The 10118-nt window shown below is 48.7% G+C and overlaps 1 protein-coding gene across 1 annotated transcript in view; it reads right to left on the bottom strand.

The window, feature by feature from the left end:
- The window catches only part of CLCN5 (chloride voltage-gated channel 5), an 82866-nt gene that overhangs the window by 53765 nt on the left and 18983 nt on the right, over positions 1 to 10118 (bottom strand). The window contains exon 2 of the mRNA XM_069062391.1: positions 1032 to 1096. The gene's annotated coding sequence lies outside the window, so the exon portion shown is untranslated. The remainder of the gene's footprint in view (positions 1 to 1031; positions 1097 to 10118) is intronic.

The following is a 10118-nucleotide window of genomic DNA, read 5'->3' as shown; positions in this document are numbered from 1 at the left end:
TTTCTCTGGGCCTCGGCCCAAACCCCACAAGTTCCACAGGAGGCCTGGCTAAGTTTCCTCGAATGTTTTCCTTCTGAGGGTTCCTCCAACATATCCTGTCTCTAGCTTCTACGACCTGAGCTGTTTGCCTGTTGTCTTCTCCTTTAGACTGGGAAGTCCCAGAAACCAGAGACTGTCTTTTGCCTTCTTTTGGCTCCCTGGCACTTGGCACACAATAAGCACCTAATGAATGCTTGCTGACTTGACCTGATCTCAGCCTCTGTATGTGTGGGCGGACAATGAGCTGTACTCAATTATTTCTTTCTCTTTCTCTCGGTCCTTCATTCTGGAAGGACCAGGACATCAGGGAGGGGATGCCATAACTTACAAGTGAATTAGCTTGAAGTGAGGGAGGGCTGTGCAAAGTCACCAGCCTCACTTCTCCTCTGAAGCCATCGGGGTCCAATGGTCAAATATCAATCAGGACGACTGGAGATGGCCCCAATGCAGTGGGAGACCTTGGCTTTTCAAGCTAAGCTCTTTAACAGGACTCAGTTTGACTTGAGGCAGCCCATTCAATGATTAAGGCTTAAAAAAAAAATGAGGCAAAGAATGGCCTCTTTAAAAAAAAATAGATCTGGGAGGGGAAAGCCCTCAGGATTTCTGGTGAAAACAGACACAACTGTTACTTGCAATCATTCTGAACCAATCAGGCCCAAACAGTGACCAAGTAGGGCTTGGTCTGGTTAGATGAAAGGAGAGAAGGATGAAGAGGTCCTAGTGGCCTTTAGAACAAAGGGCACTGGTCGAGCTTCTTCCCCTGCAAGTTCCCTAGGCAACTCCTTGTCTCCATTACATACCAAAATTCCCATGAAAAACACAGAAGCTTCAGCAACGTCGGTGTCCCCTGTGCATGGGGCCTCAGCACCATTTCCCAAGCTCCCACTAGCTTTGCTGTCTGCCAAGCTTCACAGCTCTTTGCTGCCCCCAGCTTGTCCCTGGGCAACCCACAGTCAACAAACTGCAGTTCACTGGCCTCTCCATTCACTTACCTTGCAAGTCAGCAGTCCAGGTGTGTCTCTGAATGATCAGTGGGTAGCATGAGGACGCTGAACTCCTGGAAAGAAGGGAAAGGCTCAGTTAGGAGGTGCTTAGCTGGATCTGGGGCTGAGCTGCACAGGGAGGTCAAAAAATCGAAGATAAGCCTGGCTTTTTTCACCATTTCAAGAGCGGTATGGGAAAGCAGAGCCCTTGGCCAAAAGGTGGAGCATAATTGATTTTAGGAGCAGACATGGTCCTTGGAAATAATTGGAGAAGAGGAGCCATTTTCCTTCTGGGCTCTGTCCCGGTTCCCCTGTCCCTGACCCTACTACCAAGGATTTTAAAAGCCCCACAACTGAGTGCCACCCAAATTCTGGATGAGCTTTGGCTCTTTCACTTTCTCCAGCCCAGGGAGGCCCCTTTCACCTGAAGCCCAACTCCTCACCCCCATCCCTTTTGGGCTAGGTTCAGGGGATTTGGTTGGGCTTTAGGATTAAGTTAAAAGAAATCTGGGGATCCTTGGGCCAGAGTTTCAATAATCCAAGGCTTTAGCTCTCTTCCCTCCCTCCTCACCCTCTGCTCTAATCAGGAGTTATCAAGCTTGCCCTCAACCAGAGCCCTAGATCACCTAGAGAGGTGGATACCTTAGCTATGCTTGGCCCCCCTCCCCCAAAGATCAACAGATAACTCAATCCAAAGGGCTCTTCTAAGGGGTTAAAAGTCTCCTCCCCCATCCCTCCCCTTACTGCAGCAATAACAGACAACACAAGGAAGTTTACTGGTTACCTAGGTTACCACAGCAAAAGAAGGCTGGGGGGGGGGGGTTTCATTCCTTTTTGAAGTTTTCAATTTAAAAAGGTATTTAGCATAACATTACCTATTTTTTTTTTTTAAGCAATCGGGGTTAAGTAACTTGCTCAAGGTTACACGGCCAGTTATTTCTGGGTGTGGTGCTGAGTGTCTGAGCCCGGGATTCGATCTCCAGGTCGTCCCAACACTGGAGCCGGTGCTCTTACTCGCTGAGCATAACATTACCTATTGAAGAGAACTTTCTAAACCCAATCTTTCTCCGGTTCCCCCTCCCCGGGAGAAGTCTTTCCTCTTTCTTGGCAGGTCTGTAAGAACCCTGGGGAGGGCTGAGGTATCCACCAGTCCACACAAAAGGGACAAGGGCCACCCAAGCCTAAGGGCCAGAGGGGAGGAGGGATAGGAACCAGGAACCTGAGAGCTCCCACACCCAATGCCTAGGGGGTAGATTTCCCCAGGAAACCCTCCCCAGCCAAAAGCTGTGGCTTTAAGGCTCTGAAAGGAATCTATTCATTCCTGAGGGCATCTGCTCAAGATGACAAAACCCCTTGCAAGGCATGAGGCCGAGGCATCCACAGGAGTGCCAAAGGACCTAAGGCCTTCTGTCCAGGTAACATGGAGGGGAAGGGGAAATCTGCAATAACCCAGAGAGAGAGCGTGCTAGACTTTTGGCCCTGCAACACACACACACACACAAGCAGACATGTACGTGCGAGTGTGCACACACATTCACAAAGCCACATATAGCCTAATCTCCCTAGAGGAGGTAAGAAGGCCGAAGGAAACAATCTAATCTCCAGGGTATAAAGGAAAATTGCTTAAAAGATCAAAGTAGTGGGGGTGCCCAGAAGTGGATCTTTGAGGGTCTTACTGATGCTCTGTCCCCACTGGCTGCCATCTTCCCCAGATGCCTCTGACTGTCATAGAAGCCAGGCCTCCAAACAGGTGCTGCCCTAAGCCAGCAAAAACAACGAATTCGCCATGTGCTCGGAGCTTTTGCGGAAACAGCCAGAAGCAGTCCCTACCCTTGTAATGGGCAGATCACATATACACAAGATCCATTCAGCATAGATGGGAGGCCCCAGCAGCTGGGGGGCAGGGGTGGCTAGGAAAGGCCTCCCACAGGAGGCCTGAGAGGCAGCCAAAGTTGTTCCTGGACCTCTTAACTGGGAAGGCCCTTCTCTGGGAAAGTGCAAAATTTCAGAATCTTTTCTTTTGTCTGCTCCTCACGCTTCTAAGTGAGGCTGGAGCTGCTATCACAACTCAGTGGTGTCTCCTTGTCCTTGGTGTTTACAGGAACCTTGATTGCCACGGCAGGTTTGGCAACGAAGCCTATGTTGAGAGCCCAGCTTCTCCTGCCTCTTATGATCGAATCAATTTCATGTTTGATGAGGTTGCTCATGATTCCTCATTGGGGGAGAAGAGTTGCAAAGAAATGTCCAAGATAACTTAGTATTAAACTCTCACGATGAAAGTGGATTTCGAAAGTTAGAATTCAAATGTACAGGAAATTCCCCAATGAGATGTATTGCAGCTCACGTGTGAGTGAATTGCTTGTTGAAATGGAACTAGGCATTTCCTCTCAAACACCATATTGATGTGGAGAGGTTCCCAGGCTAGCCCACAAAAGGCTCTTTTAAGCCCTAATGTTACTGAAGTACATGGTGGAAAGAAGTAGGGAGATTCCTGTAGCCTCCATCAAGTCACAAGCTCATAAAAAGACGGAGTATAACAGTATTAACAATAACAGTTTACTCTTTAAGACCTAGAAAAATCCATTGTGACTAGGCTTTAGAGATTCTTAAGCAGCTTAAAAACATCTGTCTATACACTGGGGGGAACCTTCCCTCAGCCAGGGCTAAATGCTGCCCACCTACTCTGAAGGCCAACTAAGCCACTTCTTGAGGAAAGTATTTATGATATACGGATGTGTCCAGATGTGTGCAGATGTGAATTTTCAAAGGAGGCCATCTCTAAGCCCTTGGCTCACATTTCTGGATCCCAAACAATCATTTTCAACAGTTTCCCCAGTTCTCTCCCTGTTCATTAAGTCTTAGCTTCTAAGTATGAAAGTACATGATAATTTTGTTTGGAATACCGTAACTCATCAAAGACTCCCTTTCCAGGATAGCGGGAGGCACTAGATTGGGGGATAGAGCCCAGTTCCAATCCCAAGAAATCTTGGGAAATCCTCAGCTTCATCTTCAGTAAAATGAAGGCTTCGACTCAATGGCCTCTAAAGGCCCTTTCTGCTCCAAATGCTCAAGAAACATGGAAGGGCCTACAATTTGCCAGGACCTTTCTAGGTGCTGGAGCTACAAGGGCAAAAATGAACTGGTCCTTGGCCTCAGGGAGCTTATATTCATGATGTCCTGCTTATTCATCCACTCTGAAAACCATGCCTCCTCCCTGGTCACAACCTCATTCTATCCTTGGATCGATGGGATCTCAAGAATGTCAACATAGCTGCGGTGGTATGTTCTCAGACAAGCTACCAACTGTTAAATGAATGCCTGTAGGCAGCCAAAGAGCACTCAGTCATGGGGGCTTCAGAAACAGAAGCACAGGCCTGAGAACCCTCCATATCAGAAGACTGCCCCCCATCCCAAGTCAAATGGTAACCGATCTTCTGGTGCTAAGCCTCTCTTTAAGTGTGGCAGACCCTCAGAGAAGTTGTTGCTTTTAGCATGCCCAGGAACTCTGTTTCCTACCTCCCTACCTTCGGACTGGCTGTCCTCCATGCCTGGCATGTCCTCCCTCCTCACTTTACCTCTCAGAATCTCAGGAAGCCTTTTCCTGAGCAGTCAGTTACTAAGTATTTATTAAGCTCCTACTATGTGCTAAGTCTTGGGGATACAAAAAGAGACAAAAGCCAGTCCTTGCTCCCAATCAAAGCTCTGCACTAAGGGAGGGAAGTCTGGTTATCCTAGAGTAGGTGTGGGGAACCTTCAGCCTGGAGGCCACATGTGGCCCTTTAAGTCCTCAGTGCAGGTCCCCCATCCCCATACTAGAAGCTCCTCTAGAGCACCCATGGCCCCTCCTCCAGCACAGCCAGCCTCCCCCATAACGCTTCCAGTGTCTGCTGCCTTACTAGAAAAAGAAAGTTAATCTGATTGGAAGAGAAGTGTCTTGCTTGCTCCGGGCATGCTCCACTTAAATGAATTCTCATTTAGTTTAAGGAATAATTTACCATCTACTTAACAGGAAGCCCGGAATCCTCTGGCTTTGAGGACCTGAGTAGTCAGAGCTGACAAAAACAGGAAAAACCTGCCCCTGCCACTGGGCTTGGCAGAGTGCTGCCAGCTCCCCAACACCTAACTGGTTCATCAACTTCAATGAATTTTACCCACGATAAGCCAGCTGCCAAGCGGACGCAAACACAGCCAAAGAAAGACTACAAATGCTGAAGCAATGCGGTCACCCTGTCACCCAGAGGGATCTCACCTTGTTCTTGCTTCTAAAATACTGCCAAGTGCAGGAAGACCAACTAATAGCCCAACCCTGGAAGCAGATGCGTGACATGGACATGTGAGGTACAAGGGCCTGATGAGTCACTATCTGATAAGAAAGGGCGAAGCTTGTAGGGGTTAAGCTGCCTGGTCTCAGTAACAGCCCCACCCCAAGTGGGAGTCGGCAGGTACCCTCTTTTAGGGAAATGAGGTGGCTTTTGGGGATTGCAGAGACAGGCCCCAGGAACATCCTCTGGCTCTTGGGGGAGTCTGCCGGGGCCTAGTTTACAAGTATGCCTACATGAGTTAGCTGCCAGGCTACAAGTTACACATTTAATAGGACACAAGTTCTAAGGAGTTGCCCTGGCCAGTCACTGCCCCTCCCACCCCAGGATGTTGCCTCGGCTTCTTTCCCACGAGTGTCCTGACTCCCTAGAACATTTGGCTCACTCCTCCCCACCGATCAAATCAGCCTCCTCTTTATCTTCAAAGTCTTTTGCAAAACTCAGTTTCCTCAGGAGGGTAACCCCTTAGCTCTTCACTGCCAAGACCACACTTGAAAGGTTTCCTTAGACATAGAAGCTCTGACACTGGCTTAAGGCCCCTGCTGCCTACAGGCTCCCTAAATTGTCCCATCTTTAACCCCTCAAGGCTGAACTGAAATGGAAAGTTCTGTCCTAGGCCCTCTTCTCTCTCTTCTCTTGGTTAACTCCTCAGCTGCCACACATTCAGAGATCTCCCCTATACAGATGGCTTCTCCATGTATAGATCCAGCCCTAGCCTCTCTCCTGAGCTCAATTCCCACATTATCATCTGCCATGTTTCCAACCGGATGTCCTACAGGACATATCAAGGCCAATATGCCCAAAACAAATCTCCCCTTTCCTCCCAGACTCACCTTACTTCCTGTCAAGGATGCCATCATCCTCCCAGTGGCCTAGGCTCACAACTGCTCATTCTGCATCTCCCCACCCCCGACAGACCCAGTTATGGAGTCTGGCTGATTCACCTCAGCAGGATCTCCCCTTCTCTCCACCCCTATGGCCACCACCACATCACCTTGGTGCAGGCACACATTGCCTCTCACCTGGACTAAGGCAACAGCCTCCTCTCTGGTCGCCTCTAATCCATTCTCCAGCCAGCTACCAAAGTGACGGCATACATGTGACCAAGTCCCTCCCCTGCTCAGTCTGCTCTGGACCAGTGGTTTCCAGTAGGAAAGTCGAATGGTAATTCAACAGCATTTCCAGTCTTTCACCACGTAGTCCCAGCCTCCCTTTCTAGACCACTTACAGTTCAATAAGCACCTCCTCCCTGCATGAGGCTGTTCTGGAAGCCCTCAGTTCCTAGCACCTCCCTCCCCCGGAACTCTAGCACGGCCAAGTGGACACACATTGCCCACAGGAGATGTGAAACAATGAATGGAGCTGGCTTCAGAGTCAGAAGATTTTAATTCCTATTCTGCCTCTGGCATGGTGGTTGGGGTGGCCCTTGACAAGTCCCCAAGATGCTGGGCTGGCATAGCAGGGGGAGTTCCCAGGACCAATGAAATGCCAGCTTCCACCCCATCCCCATCCTTCTTTGCATCTATTCTGTGCTTACTTATATGTAGTTTCCCCAAGAGAATGTAAGCTCTCTGAGGGCAAGAAGCATGTCAAGTGTGTCACCATGAGTACCTTCAGGATGGCTCTTGGGAAGGGCTGCAGCCCTGGAGAGGACAGCACAGGACTCTCTTCTTCAAGGTCAAGAAGCAAGAGGAGCCTACAGGGACTGAGCAGCACACTCTGCAGATCAGACCCTGCCCCATCACTGAGAGAGGGAAGAAGGGTTCCTGGGGGGGAGCAGAGGCCACAAAGAGTACATTTGGTAGGAGCTAATGGAGGGATTGAAGGGGAAATCAGAAGAGGAGAGAAGAATGTCTGCAAAAATCTGTAAAATCAGAGAGCACAGAAAGAAAGTGTAACAAGTAAAGGGTCCCCTCTTCATTTGGCCAGAAAGAAACAGGGGTGAGAGGCAGAAAGAAGCCTTCTGGTGTCAGATGTCACACTGACCCACAGAGCAGAAGCAAATAAGGCATGACAACAGCTTCACCACCAGTGTCTCTGGGACTCGGTCAGATTGGACATGTGGCTAGAATATAATAGGACATTGCTCAAAAGAAAAGGCCCAACTCAAAGGGTCAGAGGGATAATCCTATCAAGAAAGTAGGCGCCCATACAAAAATCCTTGAAGCAGTAGGTGGAATTGTGGTGAAGAGCATTTAGATTAAAGCTAAGGAGGAAAGAAGGCGTCAAAAGCTCATGGCCTGAGAGCCTGAAGGGTCTCAGAGGCTTCCTACACCTTGGCTCTGTCAGCTTGTCTTTCATCATGGAGCCGTTTATATCCCTTCTCCTGATCAAAATTAGCCGCCGGTATTCACAATGGAAAGAAATGTTCAATTTGCATTAGAGGTTAGTGAAAATAAAGAAAGCGGTCTTCAAAGGCATAAAAGACATCAATACAGAAAAAAAGGTTACAAAGAAAACATATTCTATCAAACTAGTCATCAAAATAGGAGCAAAAAAGTTCATGGAGCCCAGATGAGGAGTCTTTTATTTCATCCAAGCCCACAATTTTATAGATGAAGAAACCAAAGTCCTGGGAGGTTAAGGGACTAGCCCAGAGTAACATGGGGCAGTAAGTAGCAGAGGCAGGATCTGAACCCAGGACCTTTGGCTCCAAACCCTACTCACTTTTGCCAGAAAGTCTAGACTTTAGGAAAAGAAGTTTGTTAGAGCTTAGGTAAAGTATTGAATACCAAGGTCCAATCCCCTGGCCTGAGACTGGGAAAGGGAAAGTTGGCCCAAGGAAAATAAAGAGGTTGTACCAAGTAAACACTAAGAATACAACTACACCCCATCACCAAATGAGAAAGAAAAGGAGGCACCCAAAGCAGGCCACAGAATCCACCACCCAGGACAGGAAGTGCTATTGCCCAGGGAGCTGAGCTTAGAATAGGACACATACTCCCAAAAGGTGGAAAGGGGGGGGGGGCACCTAACCAGCAAGAAATACAAAAAAAGAATGGCAAGGACCAGGAACAAATAGCAGCCTCGAGAGCCACATGACCTGAGGCTTAGAAAACCTTCCAGGGCAGACAAAAAGGGCTTTCAAAGCTTTGTGTGTGCTTGTAGCAAGACCTAGGGAGAAAGATTGTGGGCTACATGGAGAGGAAAGGGTTGACTGGCCAAGTCAGAGGCTGAGCTGGGGGTGTACTGGGGTGGGCTCTGGGGTACTGGGAACACTGGGTCTCCTTGTCTTTCCCTTTGTCAAGGGGTTGGGGGGGGCAGCTGGCGAGGGATTAGCTCGGAATGTGGAAAGAACAGGCCCAAACTGGCCATGAAATCAGGAGGCTTCTCCATAGGCTGAGAGTTAGCTGGAGATTACAGAAGTATCCAACGAACTCCAGGCCAGATGGGCCAGGTGGGTAATAGAAGCCTGACACCAGTGTGGAGGGCCACTGAGGCCCAAGGCGCCATTCCCTTACAGGACCCAACGCAGGGGCAGCCAGTTACCCTTTTCCTCAACAATTTCTCAATAATGATGGAAAGTGCACTTAGGAAACCCTTCCTGCTTGTCAAGCACCATGCTAAGGAAGCATCAGAGATACAAGCAGAAAAACCAAGACTGTTCCTCCTCTCAAGGAGCTCATGATCCAATGGAGGAAGGGAAGACAAAAAACATGGCAAGTCCTGGAAGTCCTAGGGATGCATGGCAGGCCACCAAAGGAAGGGCAAACAGCTCAGAGAACAACTGCAATAATAGTGGTGGTGGGAGCTAATATGTATGTGTGTATATAGTGTACACACACATCAGCTCACATTTCAAGTGTCTCAAAACTTGTAAAATATTTACAAGATGATCTCATTTGAGCCTCATAAGAAAGAGATGAGGAAGAGAGGTTTAGTGAACTCCCCAGAGTCACAGATCTATTAAGTGTCTGAGGCAGGATTTGTACTCAGGTCTAGCCCTGGCAGAAATAGGCCTGAGGATATGGCTTCAGTGGCAGAAGGAGGCAAATAATTGGAAGTCCGATTACGAAGATCTCAGCATGCAGGGGACCAAGGAAGGCTCAAGGTACACAGGAATTCAGGAAACATGAGGGTTCAAGTTGTGGGATAGTGATCAGGCTTGTGTCTTGGAAAGCTTCTACAACAAGAAATCTGAGCTGGAAGGAACCTTGAAGGTCTTCATTTTATAGAGGAAGAAAGTGGCTTATAGAACAGTTAAGTGACTTGTCCAAGGTTCCAAAACTAATCCGTGTCTGAGGCAGGATTTAAATCTGGGTTTTCCAGACTCCAAGTTCGACATGTGATAATTCTATACAACAGCTACTCTATTCATCTTCTTAGCTTATTTTAGCAGCTTTGGGGAGGATAAAGAAGGGAGTGACAGGAAGGAAGGAGAACAGTTAGGAAGCTATTGTCTTCATCTGGCCAAGAGGCCAGGAGAGGCTGCCCTAGGACAGAGGCTCAGGGAGTGCAAGGAAAGGGGCCTGACAGAGTCCACAGCCCGGAAAATGACCAGCCTGAGGCAAATGTGAGAGAAGGAAGGCCTAGGTACTTGGTGCCTTGGAAGAGGCTGGCAGAGCCTCAGCAGGAACAGTGATGCTGAGAAGAGGGAATGAGGGCTAGGAGGAAGACCTGTGGAGGCTGACTATGCCCAGCAGGCCACAGCAGTGTACACCAGGGTCAACACGGGGCCTCAGGGAGAGAAATGGCAGGATTCATGGGAGCAAACAAGGATGGCAGTAAGACAGGGCCATTGGCCCCTCATGGTAGACTTTGTAAAGTACTTTACATA

The sequence above is a fragment of the Petaurus breviceps genome, unplaced genomic scaffold (genome assembly GCF_028583685.1).
Source record: "Petaurus breviceps papuanus isolate PSGF00001 unplaced genomic scaffold, PetGlider_PUasm1.0 90451, whole genome shotgun sequence".
Taxonomy (NCBI): Eukaryota; Metazoa; Chordata; class Mammalia; order Diprotodontia; family Petauridae; genus Petaurus; species Petaurus breviceps.
The sequence above is the reverse complement of the archived record's forward strand: the minus strand, read 5'-3'. Positions and strand labels throughout refer to the sequence as shown.